Source organism: Nyctereutes procyonoides, unplaced genomic scaffold, assembly GCF_905146905.1.
Source record: "Nyctereutes procyonoides isolate TBG_1078 unplaced genomic scaffold, NYPRO_anot_genome, whole genome shotgun sequence".
NCBI classification, from domain to species: Eukaryota; Metazoa; Chordata; class Mammalia; order Carnivora; family Canidae; genus Nyctereutes; species Nyctereutes procyonoides.
In genome coordinates, this window is record NW_026575125.1 from 771010 (window position 1) to 785716 (window position 14707).

The window sequence follows — 14707 nt, forward strand, 5'->3', positions numbered from 1 at the left end:
TGCAGAATAATATTCCATTGCCGGGATGGGTCACAGTCTGTTTATCCATCCACCTGCTGAAGGACACCATGGTTGCTTCCAAGATTTGGAAATTATGAATAGAGCCACTATCAACATCTAGAGATAGATGATAGATAAGATAGATATAGAGATGGATGGATGGATGGATGGATGGATGGATGGATGGATGGATATAGAGATGAATGGATGGATGGATGGATAGATGGATGGATGGTTGGATGGATGGATGGATGGATGGATGGATAGATAGATAGATAGATAGATAGATAGATAGATAGATAGTCTCTCGTGCTAGGGTAGGACTTAGCCTCAGCATGGCTGACATCTGGGGCTGGATGACTCTCTGATGTGGGGCATCCTGTGTGCTGAACACCATTTCTGGTCTCCACCTACCAGCTGCCAATAGCCCTCCAAAATTGTGACAACAAAAATGTCCCCAGACATTGCCAAGTGTCCCCTAATGTGAGGGCAAGATGCTGGCCTACATGGGCACAGGGCAGGACACCCATAGAGAGCTCAGGGGCCAGTGGTTGGAGGAGCATATTGGTCATACTGAGGTTGACATCTACTATCAGTTGAGTTTCGATCCATCACCCTCCATATGGTAGGTGGGCCTCATCCAATCAGGGCACAGTCTCAATTCAAAAAAATGGAGGTTACCAGATGCAGAAACTAATGCTGCCTCAAGGCTGCGAAAAAGTAATCCTGCCTGAGTTTCCAGCCTGCTGGCTTATCCTACAGACTTCAGACTTATCAGGTCGACACGTGCGTGAAGTAATTCCTTAAAATAGTTATATATCTATGTATAAATATACATTTATATAAATGCATATAAATATGTATATAAGTGTGTGTACACACAGTTGATTCTCTGGATGCCTGCTTTCCTCTTGGTGTCTGAGTCACATAGATCAAGCCACTTTGTCAGGATCTGCCCCAGTTTCTTGTCACTCAACAGTGGAAGTGACAGGGGGCTGACATGTGAGGCATGTTAGCACTTAGCTTCAAGCACATGAAGATGTCTTAATGAGTGCTACCTGTTGGTTTTGTTCTCCTTCCTCCTTTTTTTTTTTAAGATTTTATTTACTTATTCATGAGGGACACACAGAGAGAGAGAGAGAGAGGCAGAGACACAGGCAGAGGGAGAAGCAGGCTCCATACAAGGAGCCCGACGTGGGACTCGATCCCGGGTTTCCAAGCTCAACCCCTGGGCCGAAGGCAGGTGCTAAACCACTGAGCCACCCAGGCTGCCCTGTTCTTCTAGAGAACTTCCGAGGCCATGGAGGGGCAAGCCGTCTTGGGTAGAGCTTTCGGACAATAAATAAAATCCTGACCCTCTTAAATTGGAGACCCTCATCAGCAAATGAATTTTGAACCACAGGATTTGCCGCGGAAACATTGTGGAAGAAGATAAGAGAAACCCATGGCTTCTTTCCTTGGGGGACTTTTAGGTATTTCGTGTCTATCCACTGGGGAACCAAAAGCATCCGCCAATCAGGAGAGATTGGGTCAATAAATACAATGATGTCGTAAAATCCAAGGGCGCTTGCCCATGCTGGGTGACAAGTAGTTGACCACCCAGGGATGTCTTGCCAGCGGGTAACATGCCCTCGTGGAATGGAGACACCAGTACCCCAAGCTAGCAAACCAAAGGGGTTGGCCAACCCAATCTACTCATGCAGGAGGGTCATGGAGGACACCATGAGGCAACGCCATCAGCAAAATATCTTCAGGACACGGTGGACGTGACCCATGCGGGGACACTTGGGTCAGGATGTGCACACCCCTCTTAGCACGTGGGGAGGGGAGAATTGACCTCTGACTAGGTCATGAGTAAATAAGACGCGGTTCATACACTGGAACATGATGCAGCCTTGAATAGGAAGCACATTTTGCACCTACTCAGACGCGGGTGGACCGTAGATAGGACGGCGAGAAATGGGCCCTGGAGGCAACGATCCTGATCATTGTTGGGCACGCTTTGCTCCTCTCTCACCCCAAATACCTGGACCCCAGAGCAATATCGACGCGGCTTCACTCAGAGGGTGGCCCACTCATTTATCCATTTCACTTAAATCTAAGGACTCTGGGTGGAAAGTAATTTTAAGCGTTTGGAGGCTGTTGACCTGTGTTCATCAGAAGCCCCTATAGGAGCGTGTCTGGCAAAGGGAGACGTGGATTTTATTGGGTTTTTGTCTGCTTTTATTATTATTTTTAATGTGCCGGAGAAGCAGAGTTGGACATTCTCCAACCTTTGGTCATGCAGCTCAGTGGGACGTCACTGCCCTCCCCTCCCCCGGGGGGCAGGATCTGGAAATCCCACAGAGCAGCCCCGGAGGATCATGACCCCGTGTTAATAATCTGCAGGCTGGTCCGGAAGCAGCACAGCAAGAGTTTCTAGGACTCAGGAATCCCCTCCCCGCTCTGGTTTCAAAAGCCTAGAAACCAAAAAATGCTTTCAGAGGCACTTCGGGGAAGAAATGGCAAGAAAGGAATTGTGGACCGGACCCTGATTTGGGATCATGTAGTCTGGGGTCTCTGGGGTGACTGGTAGAAACTGGAGGGGGGGATCCCTGGGTGGCGCAGCGGTTTGGCGCCTGCCTTTGGCCCGGGGCGCGATCCTGGAGACCCGGGATCGAGTCCCACGTCGGGCTCCCGGTGCATGGAGCCTGCTTCTCCCTCTGCCTGTGTCTCTGCCTCTCTCTCTCTGTGTGACTATCATAAATAAATAAATAAATAAATAAATAAATAAATAAATAAATAAAATTTAAAAAAAAAAGAAACTGGAGGGGGGTGTCTGGGGTCTTGGCGGGGGGGGGAGTGATGGAAATTTGGGGTGAGTCTGGGGGTTTCTGGGCTGAGGGATTGAGATTTGGGGTGAGTCTGGGTGTCTCTGGGATGAATGATGGAAATTCATAGTTGAAATTTTCTATGGTGATGTATGGAAATTTTGGGTGAGTCTGGGGGTGTGGGGTGAATGATGGAAATTGAGGGTGACTTAGAGCTTCCTGGGCTGGGGGGATGGAGATACGGGTTGAGTCTGAGGTCTTTGAGGTGACCTATGGAATTCAGGGTGCATCTGGGGTCTCTCTGAGCTGAGGGATGGAAATTCGGGGTGAGTCTGGGGTCTCTGGGGTGAGGGATGGAAATTCGGGGTGAGTCTGGAAGCTTCTGAAGGGAGCTGAGGGTGGGGTAATGAGTAACGGAAACGTAGGGGAGATAACTTTTCCTCCCTGAGATCTGCATCTTTGCCACATTGACTATCTGGAGTCCGTTATTTTGAAGAAAGTGCAGACACAGCAGCGGGCATCCGCGGTGGCAGCGGCTGGCGAGGCGCATCTGCACTGATAAGGAAATCTGCGTTTGAAAGGGGAGGGTCTCCCCGAGGGGAACAGGAAGCGGGGGAGGGGTCTGAAGCCTGGAAGCTCTCCTCCTGGAGGGCTGCCTGGATTTAGCTCCGCTTGCGGGCCTCCCCCAGACCTCCCTGCTTCCCCATCGCGTCCACCCTCTGCTTTTGTCCCTAACACGGTGACCTTGGTCACATCCGGGGGAGCGGGGAGGGGGTGGTCTTCTGGGGTCTCTCCCACAGGCACGTGTTATTTGATTCTTCAGCTACAAAAACCTTTGCTAGCACAAGTTTGGGGCAAATTGAGGGTTTGGGGGTAGGTGATGCAAACCTGGGGTGACCCTCGGGGTCTCAGGGTGAGTGGTGGGAATTTGGCAGGAACGGGGACGTGGGTGCATGATGAACATTCGGGGGTAAACCTGTGTGCCTCTGGGGAGAGTTGTGCACGTTTGGGGTGATCCAGGGGTTCTCAGGGGAATGGTGCAAATTCGGGATGAGTTTCCATCCATACTTGGGGTACGGATGGAAACCTGGGGTGATTCTGGGGGTCTCAGGGTGAGTGATGGACATTTGAGGTGAGTCTGGGGATCCTCAGATAAGTGACAAAGGGGAGCCAAGCCCCAGGCATCTCTGGTGCATCCCGCTTCTCCAGCTCTGCCAAGGTTTTTCTAGGAGCAGAGACGCGGGAAGGCGTGGGGCCCGGGGGTGATTTCCGCTGGAGACAACGGGGAGATAAGGATGCTCATTTCTTATTGAAAACACAAAAAGCACAAACTTGCAGAACCAGCTCTGCGTGTAACAGGTCGGGGGGGGGGGGGGACTCCGTGTCCTCGGGTGGTGAGAACGCCCCAGCCCCTCCCGGGTGTGCTCGGGTGACGAGGGGACGTCACACCCGTGACAGGGAGGATGCCCCTCCCAGGGTGACCACCCCCGTCGTAGTCGGTCTGCAGAGCGCAGTGCTCGCCCGGGCCCACCGGGTTTTCAGAGACGAGAGAGAGCGAGCTACTGACCCCTAGTGACCAAAACTTCCAAATCGAGGCAAAGCCCTGAAAACACGCTGGAAGGGCCCCGGGCACTGGAGACAATTTAAGGAGGACGGAGGTGGAGGCGGGAGGGCCCCTCCCCGGAGCCTCCGGAGGGAGCGTGTCCCCCCGGGACCTCAGACTCAGGTCCCCGGAGCTGGGGGACGATGCATTCCCGCTTCTTTAAACCCCTCAGTCCAGGGTCCATTGTTCTTACCTAAAAACTACTAAAACCCACAAAGTGCTGAGTCAACTTCTCAGTGACCGAAACACAAAGTACGGCCATCAGGTGGCAGCAAAGTCCCCCGGAAAAGAAAAAATTAAAAAAAAAAATCACTTGTCCTGAGGGCATTTGGCCTTAAATGCAGGTATTTATAGGGGAAATACCAAAAGGGACACGCGGGGGCTCGCCTTTCACCTGCGGGCACTTCAAACCGAGAGTCTCAGGAAGGCGGGCTGAGGTTCTCCTGTCCCAGAACTTGAGCTCGAAAAATTTGGGGGGGACGGCTGGAAGTGTCCAATGTCTCCTCACAAATTAGGAATCTGCCAAAAAAAAAAAAAAAAACCAACTCTATTTCCAAATAGGGTCACTATCCCAGGCACCAGGCCTCAGGGTTTCAGTGTTAAATGTAGTGGGGTTGTTACCAAACCCACTGTCGGGCGGCGAGTAGAGGCTTTGCCCGTGGGTGCGGCCGGCCGGGGGTCCTAGAGCGCCCGCCACCTGCTGAGACTGGGTCCCCAGGGGCTGAAGAGCCCCTTCCCACCCAGTACCGGGCGCCCGCTGCCTCGATCCCGAGAGGCACCAAGCCCCATCTTTGCCGTTGGGGGGAAGTTTTGGTCACTAGGGGTCAGTAGCGCTCTCTCTCTCTCTCTCTCTCACTCTCTCTCGCGCGCGCGCTCTCTCTCTCTCTCTCTCTGAAAATCTGGGGAAGTTCAGCTCAAAGCAAAAGTTAGGAGCTTAAGTGGGTGAGGGCGGGAAGGCACAGGGACTGGGGCCCACCTGCCCCCACTTCCGGGACACCCCGCGCGGAGGCGGGTCGCAGCCCTGCTAGTGGGCAGATGCAGGGGCTGAGCTGGGGCCTGGTGAATGCAGCAGAGGGGACAGAACGGAGGAGCAGGTGATGACACCCAGGGGCACCCGGGCACGGTCCCAGCTGTACCCCTAGGAGGGTCACGATCCCTAGTAGGACAGGACAGGCTGACCTGTGCCCCCAGGGCATCTCCTGGAGGGAGGGCCACATGCAGGGTCCAGGGGATGGACAGGTTGAGCTGGGTCCCCGGGGCCTTGTCCCTCCTGGAGGGACACATGCAGGGGCCGGGAGAAGGACAGGCTGACCTGGGTGCCCGGGGCCTTGTCTCTCCTGGAGGGTCACACGGAGGGTCCAGGGGAAGGACATGCTGACCTGGGTCCCAGGGCTTGGAGGGTCACATGGAGGATCCAGGGGACGGACAGGCTGACCTGGGTCCCCAGGGCCTTGTCCCTCCTGGAGGGTCACACGGAGGGTCCAGGGAAAGGACAGGCTGACCTGGGTGCCCGGGGCCTTGTCCCTCCTGGAGGGTCACACGGATGGTCCAGGGGATGGACAGACTGAGATGAGTTTTTCCATCTTGCACTATATGGAGAGTTCTAGAAGCCCCTCACCCAGCTCCACGTTAACGGGGGTCATGGTTTAACCTCCAGCTGAAGGATCGCTACCACCTCTTGGGTGAGGTACCCCCGGGCCGGAGTGAGAGAACCTGCTTGGCTGCCGATGGCGGGCGGCGGGGTGGCGCGTCCTCTTCCCTGCGCTGAGCGGGGAGTGTGCGCTGTGCCTCACCAGGCTACCGTCTCCACCACTTTAACCCTGGGTTTCCCATATTTGTGGATTTATTTCTGTGCTCCTCCTACTTGTAGTAAGACTCTTGAGTTGTTTCTCTAAAATACAGCAGAAGACGACAAGGAAGGGTCTTGCTCTTTCCGGAACACATCCTACTTACATCCACCCACCTTAACGTTTTTTTCTAATTTTTTATTATTACCGTTATTATCCAGCGGAGGGTCCCTCCTGCCTCTTCCAGCATTTGGGGCCCCAGACGTCCCTGAACTGGTGGCCGCGTCCCTCCGGTCTCCACCTCCGTCCTCCTCGGGGTCTGTGTCTCCTCTTCTGTCCCTTGCAAGGACACTTGTCATTGGACGTCAGGCCTCCCTCATCCAGGACGAGCTCATCTCAGATCCTTCGCTTAATTCCATCTGCAAAGACGTATCCCCAAATAAGGCCCCATGATGAGGTCCCTGGTCAGCATGAATTTGGCGGGGTGCTCTTCACCCCCCTCCAGAGAACCTCGTGTGTCTTTAACCAGGACACCCGAGCGACTATCTTCCCTTGGTTCAGTCGCTGATAAAGAAACAGCCCGCGACCGCCTGCAGCCCAGGGCGTGATCCTGGAGATCCGGGATCGAGTCCCACATCAGGCTCCCTGCATGGAGCCTGCTTCTCCCTCTGCCTGTGTCTCTGCCTCTCTCTCTCCTGCTCTGTATCTCTCATGATTAAATTAAATAAAATCTTTTTTTTTCGGCTCCTTGTTTTTTTTTTTTTTAATTTATAATAGTCACACACACAGAGAGAGAGAGAGAGAGGCAGAGACACAGGCAGAGGGAGAAGCAGGCTCCATGCACCGGGAGCCCGATGTGGGATTCGATCCCGGGTCTCCAGGATCGCGCCCTGGGCCAAAGGCAGGCGCCAAACCACTGCGCCACCCAGGGATCCCCAAATAAAATAAAATCTTAAAAAAAAAAAGAAACAGCCCGCGAGCTGGGTGCCTGCATCCGCGGCTACGCAGAAGATTCTTGTTAAAACCACGTAACACGGATAATGTTTGCACCTGATGCTTTTCAGTAGACGGACCGAGAGAGGCCAACTCCCTAGATTCTCCGGCGTGAGATGCCCCGGGGCACGCGCTCTTCCTTGTGCCACCTGGTAGGCCCCGGATACCGCAGATGCTCCCAACGCGCTGGAGCCACAGGAGCGTGGCCTCACCTGCACGTCAGAGTGCCAGGTGCCTTGTTGTGCAAGATTCACTGCTGCGTGAATCATTCAAGGTGGGGCCTGGAGGCGGAGACCAGGGAGCCCGAGCATCTGTTCCTTCTCTGCTCTCTAGAAGCAGGGAGCATCACCTTGCTCGGCCCAAGGAGACGCCCAGAGAAATCGAGGTGCACCTGCCCTGCTGCCAACATCCTCCTCTGCCCGCGGGGGGCTTCCGGAGAAGCCCCATCAGCAGCTGATGATTACTTAGAAGCCGGAGTGTCCTCTTCTGGGTAACAAACGCGTCAAAATCGCCGCAGCCAGGGCAGGAACTGAGGCACCGGCGTTCGAGATAAACTCTTGTGAAACATCCAAGCCTTGCCCAAGTGAAAGTGACAAATTTCATGACAAAAAAAAAAAAAAATCTAAAAAAATAACAAAGAAGACGGTTGACACGTGGAATTGTTTTATCCGAGCAGATTCAATGGGCTTCGTGGTTAATTGCTCCCTAAAATGACATTTGTGTACCTGAGAGGGTATAAAACAGACAGTTTGTGTGTAGCGATTCCTTAAAGGATTAAACCGGCCAAATTCACAAAGATCTGAGTGGAATGATACTTGAGTTTGGGTTAAAAAATATAAAATATAACCAACCATCTATTACATAAAATGTATACATATATGTCATATACAAAATATAGTATATAAAAGTATATAAAAAATATATATAAAAAATAAATAAATAAATAAAAGCATATATATGATTGATTAAATAAGTCTATAAATACTTAATAGATCATGTTTCTTAAAAGTGTATATTTATATAATATATACATAATATATAATGTATGTGATATATACAATATAATACGTATTATATAATGAATATTAAAGTTCATTTTCTATTACATAAGCATATATATGAATATATGTATGTAAAATGTAATATGTATTACATATATAATATATAAATATATGTCTGTAAAATATAAAACATAATATACAAGAGTATACATGACATTTTTATTTTTTTTTATTTTTTTTAGACATTTTTAAATAAATATATTTATAATAGACCACGTATTGCATACAAGCATGTACATTATAATTTGTGCATAATATATAATACATAATATATGTTGGATATAAAATATAATATGAATTACGTAATGAATATTATACTAAGTCTATGCCTTCTATTACATATTCATAGACATGAGTATATGTGTGTATGTAATATATAAAATGTAATATATTACGTAAAAGGATATATGTAGTATATATATATTATATAAAGTATATATATGTAGTATATATATAAAGTATATAAAGTATAACTGTTACCTAAAAGTATATATGTATTGTACACAAAATGTAATTTATATGTTGCATTAAAGTATTTTATTATATACCATATATAAATAAATGTAATATATAAATTGAAATGTATCTATGACATAAAACTATACATTATAGAACATAAATATATATAGTATATGAAGTGTGATACATTATTACATTAAAGTATGCATCATATAATATAAATATATGTAAATATGTGTAATATATAAAGTGTGATACATCTATCACATAAAAGTGTACATTATATAATATATATGGGAGCATCTGAGTGGCTCAGTGATTGGTTGAGCATCTATCTTCAGCTCAGGGTATGATCCCGGGGTCCTGGAATCGAGTCCCACATTGGGGTCACCGCAAGCAGCCTGCTTCTCCCTCTCCCTGTGTCTCTGCCTCTCTCTGTGTCTCTCATGAATAAATAAATAAAATCTTAAAAAATATATATATATGTGCAATATATATAAAATATATGCATTAAGGGATCCCTGGGTGGTGCAGCAGTTTAGCGCCTGCCTTGGGCCCAGGGCGCGATCCTGGAGACCCGGGATCGAGTCCCACGTCGGGCTCCCTGCATGGAGCCTGCTTCTCCTTCTGCCTGTGTCTCTGCCTCTCTCTCCCTCTGTGTGTGACTATCATAAATAAATAAAAATTAAAAAATAAAAATAAAATATATGCATTACATAAAAGTATCTATTATGTACACTATGAATATATAATGTATGAAGTAAAATAGAAAATATTGCAACACACAAGGCAATAATGTACAGGTGATATATATTGCACGAATATATGTAATATTCATAACTCATAAATGTGTATGAGACATAAAAGTATTTGGCAGCATGTGTGTACTCACGTCACTACAGAGTGTGGCTCTGAAATTTAGTCAAAGCCTGTCCTCACCAGAACAAGAATCGCACCACGGGGACCCACCAATCTGAGCTCATCTACACCTAATCTCCTCCCCGCGGTCCCTCTCGGTCTCGTGACCTCCTTGGGGGTCAGGCCTCCACAGGTGACTCTGGGGGACACATTCAGTCCAAGCACTCACTGTCCAGCCTGGAAGTCCTGAGCGAGGCTGCAAATCTTCCTTAGCAGGAAAGAGTCAACAAGGTGCAGGCTCTGCTCTGCACACTTTTGGAGCCTTGAAGTCTGTCCCTGCATCTGGCTTCCCAGGGTAGGGGGAGCCTCAGCTTCACAGGAGGGATGAGGAAGCTCTCAGGTGCAGGAGCAGCACGTGGAAATCCAGCCCCGCACTCCTGTTCCCCTGTAGAGAACACTGAACCCACTGCTCCCTGACCCCAAGGAGACGGGGCTGCTGCATGCCTCTCCAGGAAGTGCTGAGGCCCACTTGCTCACTTGCTTGCTGGCAGTCAGGAAGTTGAGAAATTCTGCCTGAGGCTATTTGGAAACGTGTCTAATCTGCTTCTATTTCTGGGAAAACAGAGGTTACAAGTAGCCAGAGCTATACCCTCCGCAGAAAGCTTGCTGACGTCCTGCTTCTGAGTGAGTTGCTGCCCACCTCACCTCTGCCCCACTCTGGAAAAATGATGGGGACTGACCCCCCCTTCCTGTCTGGAGGGACACAGTGGAAGGGAGGGTCTGAGTGACCATGGGGGAGGGGAAGGGAGCCTGTGGGGACAGACGGGCAAATGACTATCACCAAGCACCCAGAACAAGTCTCAGCCTGAGCACCATGAACATCTAGGCTGGGCCGCTCTCTGAGGTGGGGCATCCTGGGTGCTACAGGGTGTTGAGCAGCGTCTCTAGTCCCTGATCTCCACCCCTCAGATGTCAGTGGCATCCCGTTCCCAGTCCAGACAACCAAAAATGTCCTCGACGTTGTCCAATGTCCCCTAGGGGCAAATTCATCGCCAGTTTTGAAAGATCGCTGTAGACAGATACAGAGATGATAGCTTGGTAGATGGATGGATGGATGGATGGATGGATGGATGGATGGATGGATGGTAGATAAATAGATGATATGATGGATGATGAATGGATGGACGGATGGATGGATAGATATGATAGATATGATGGATATGGTGCATATGATGGATGGATGGATGGACAGACGGATGGATGGATGATGATGGATGGATAGATAGATATAATGGATGGATGGATGATGTATGGATAGATGATAGATAAATAAATAGATGATTTGATGGATAATGAATGGATGGACGGATGGATGGATGAATGGATAGATGGATGGATAGACATCATAGATATGATGGATATGGTGCATATGATGGATGGATGGACAGACGGATTGATGGATGGATGGATAGATATAATGGATGGATGGATGGATGAATGAATGGGTAGACAGAATGGATGGATGGATGGATGGATGGAGGAATGAATGGATAGAATGGATGGATAGATAGATAAATAGATATGATGGATATGGTGCATATGATGGATGGATGGACAGACAGATTGATGGATGGATGGATAGATATAATGGATGGATGGATGAATGAATGGATAGACAGAATGGATGGATGGATGGATGGATGGATGGATGGATGGGTGAATAGATGATGGACGGATGTATAGATATAATGGATGGGTGAATGGATGGGTGGATAGATATATTAAGAGAAATGATGGATGCGTGCATCGATAGATATGATAGATAGATGATAGATAGATAGATAGATAGATAGATAGATAGATAGATGATAGATAGATGATAGATAGATAGATAGACAGACATACAGTCCCACAGGCTAGGCCAAGGTGTTTCAGCCTCAGCACTGCTGATATCTGGGGCTGGATGACTCTCTGATGTGAGGCATCCTGGGCATCCTGGGATATTGAGCATCATCTCTGGTGTCCACTCGCAGGATCCCAGTAGCACCCCCAACTCTACCATGACAACCAAAACTCTCCCCAGACACTGTCAGGTGTCCCCTGGAGGTGAGGGGTCAGCAAGAGCAAAATCTCCCTCAGGGGAGAAGTCCTGGTCTACGGCCTTTTGGCCAACAGTCTACAAGGAGCATTCCATGGGGACAGGGGGTCACTGGGGTCCCCACGTGAGGGTCTGGTGTGAAACAGGACAAAGCACAGTTTAATCACACAGGAAGGTCTGTCTATAGTGGAAAAGGCCACAGGAAGAGGCATCCACCGTCATGACGAGGGCCCCCAGCTCTGTGTATATCTCAGTGGTCTTTCTACATGGGAAAGGAGGCCTGTCCCCGTGACATTCAGGGCTGGGCGTGAAGTCCCCAGGAGGGGTGGGCGTGCACGTTTCCATGAGAATGTCCCGCAGCTGCATCTGTTCAGGGGAAAGCACGACGCGTCACTGTTGTGCAGACACTTTCCATGGAGTAGCTCTGTGCCTCCTCTCCAGAGCGTGTGGGGAGGGGGACAGAGGATGACACGGAGAGCCTAGCACGCCCTCTGTCAACCTTTGCTTCCGTTTTATGGGCTGCACATCCAGGAACGGGCCCCACTTCCCTATTCTACAAGTGATATCAGGGGAACTGCTACAGCCGCTTTTCCGGACGACACCTCCAGGACGTGGGCAGGCACGTAGCTTTTTAATATTTGCCTGAATATCCTCACTTTGAGGGATGCGATGCCAAACACGGGTCAGGGTAGCTGCTCTTTCAAAAGAGTTCCAGGAGCACCAATGCGTGTTCCTATTCATCTTACGGGAACTGGCATTTCCTAAATGTTGCCACTGGCTTTCTGCAAAGGCCTTTTATTTGATTTATGGATGGAGGCCCTGGCCGCCCCAATCAAGACTTCCTTGAAAAGAAACGTGCATCCTGTTTTCCTCCCAATGTGACACACAGAGAAACACATAACACTTTTTCTCATTAGGAAAAAAAGGAATGGAATTCAATGTTTCATTCTTTTTTTTTTTTTAAGATTTTATTTATTTATTCACACAGAGAGAGGCAGAGACAGAGGCAGAGGGAGAAGCAGGCTCCCTGCAGGGAGCCCCAATGCAGGACTCAATCCCAGGACGCCAAGATCACGCCCTGAGCTGAAGGCAGACGCTCAACCACTGAGCCACCCCGGTGCCCCAATATTTCATTCTTTTTCGCTTACATGTCAGTTTTCAAATTCGCAAAATGCTGTGGAAAATAGTGCAAACATCATGTGAACACCCCTACTAGGATTTCTCAACTGTAAGTTGCAGCACTCTCTTGCACCTCTCTGTCTCAAATAAATAAATAAAAATCTTTTAGAAATAAAAAAATAGAGGAACCCTGTCGGGACCCCTCTCACTTCTGAGAGCTTTTTCTGTGTCTCTGCTTAATAAACTTCTATCGCTTTGAAAAAAAATAATAATGAAGAAATAAAAAATAATAAAGACATATAAAGACCCAAGGGGGCTGAGTGAGACGTCTGCGGGCACGGGGAAGAGTCAACGCAAACCCAACACCTCTGTGCGGAGTGAAAACAGTCAACAAGCCGCAAGCGGGGGGACCTTCCTCATTCTTGCAAATGCCATGTGTGGAACACCTGTAGCTCACCTAATACCCAGCAGTGGAACACTGAACACTTTCTCTGTAAGATCAGGAAAGAGACAAGGACGTCTGTTCTGGCCACAGACATTGGACAATGTGGTTCTAGCTGGAGGCAATTAGGCAAAAGTAAAAAAATATAGTTTTATATGATTTTATATATTTTATTTATTTATTTATAATAATAATATTAATAATAATTATAATAAATATTATAAATTATAAAATAATAATAAATAATAATTATAAATAATTTGTTTATGAAATGAATAGTTATAAATAACTTATTTGTAAAATAAATAATTATAAATAAATTATTTGTAAAATATATAATTATAAATAAATATTATATTTAAATATAATAAATATAAATATTTATAATATATTTATAAATAATAAATATAATAGTATTATAATATTTATATATAATATTTTATAGATTTTTTTTTATAAATTACTTTTATGTCAGAGATTGAAGGGTAGGAGATAACAGTTTCTATTTTTACTGTTAGAGGCACATTAGTACTATGGAATGAATGATTTTTTTAAATTTTATTTTATTTTATTTATTTATGATAGGCACACAGTGAGAGAGAGAGAGAGAGGCAGAGACACGGGCAGAGGGAGAAGCAGGCTCCATGCATCGGGAGCCCGACGTGGGATTCGATCCCGGGTCTCCAGGATCGCGCCCTGGGCCAAAGGCAGGCTCTAAACCGCTTCGCCACCCAGGGATCCCTATTTTATATATTTTTTTATATATATGCAGATGACTTACATATATAGAAAATCTTAAGGGGGACGCCTGGGTGGCTCAGTGGTTGAACATCTGCCTTCGGTTCAGGGCTCAGGGCATGACCTCAGGGTCCTGGAATCGAGTCCTGCATCGGGCTCCCCACAGGGAGCCTGTTCCTCCCTTTACTTTGTCTCTCCCTTTCTCTGTGTGTCTCATGAATAAATAAATAGAATATCTTTAAAAAAAATAAGGAAATCTTAAGAATACACCAAGCAAATGATTGAAACTAATGAATGCATTCAACCCGGTTGAAAGACACGAGATCAGTGCAGAAGCACGCGTGTGCAGCGGGCAACCCTGAGATGAAATTAATATTTAAAAAGTTCAGTAGCCTCAAAAAAGAGTCTAGTAGTCAGGGATAGTTTAATGAAGGGAGAGCAGAACGTGCACGCTGGAAAATACCAGACATTGCCGAAGAGCGAAGTAAATAAAAAAACGTCCTGTGTTTGACTGGAAGCCTAAACTCTAGTAACACAGCAGCGCCTCCCAAATCTTGAGATTGCTCTTCAAGATTAAGCGCAACGCCTATCAAAATCCCAGCTGCCTTGGTTTTTGGATTTTGCTTTTTGTTTCCTGTTTTTTGCAGAAATTCACAAACCGACGCTGAAATTCACATGGACATGCAATGGATGGAGAGTAGCCAATGCAATCTTGAAGAAGAAGAATGGTGGCTGCAGG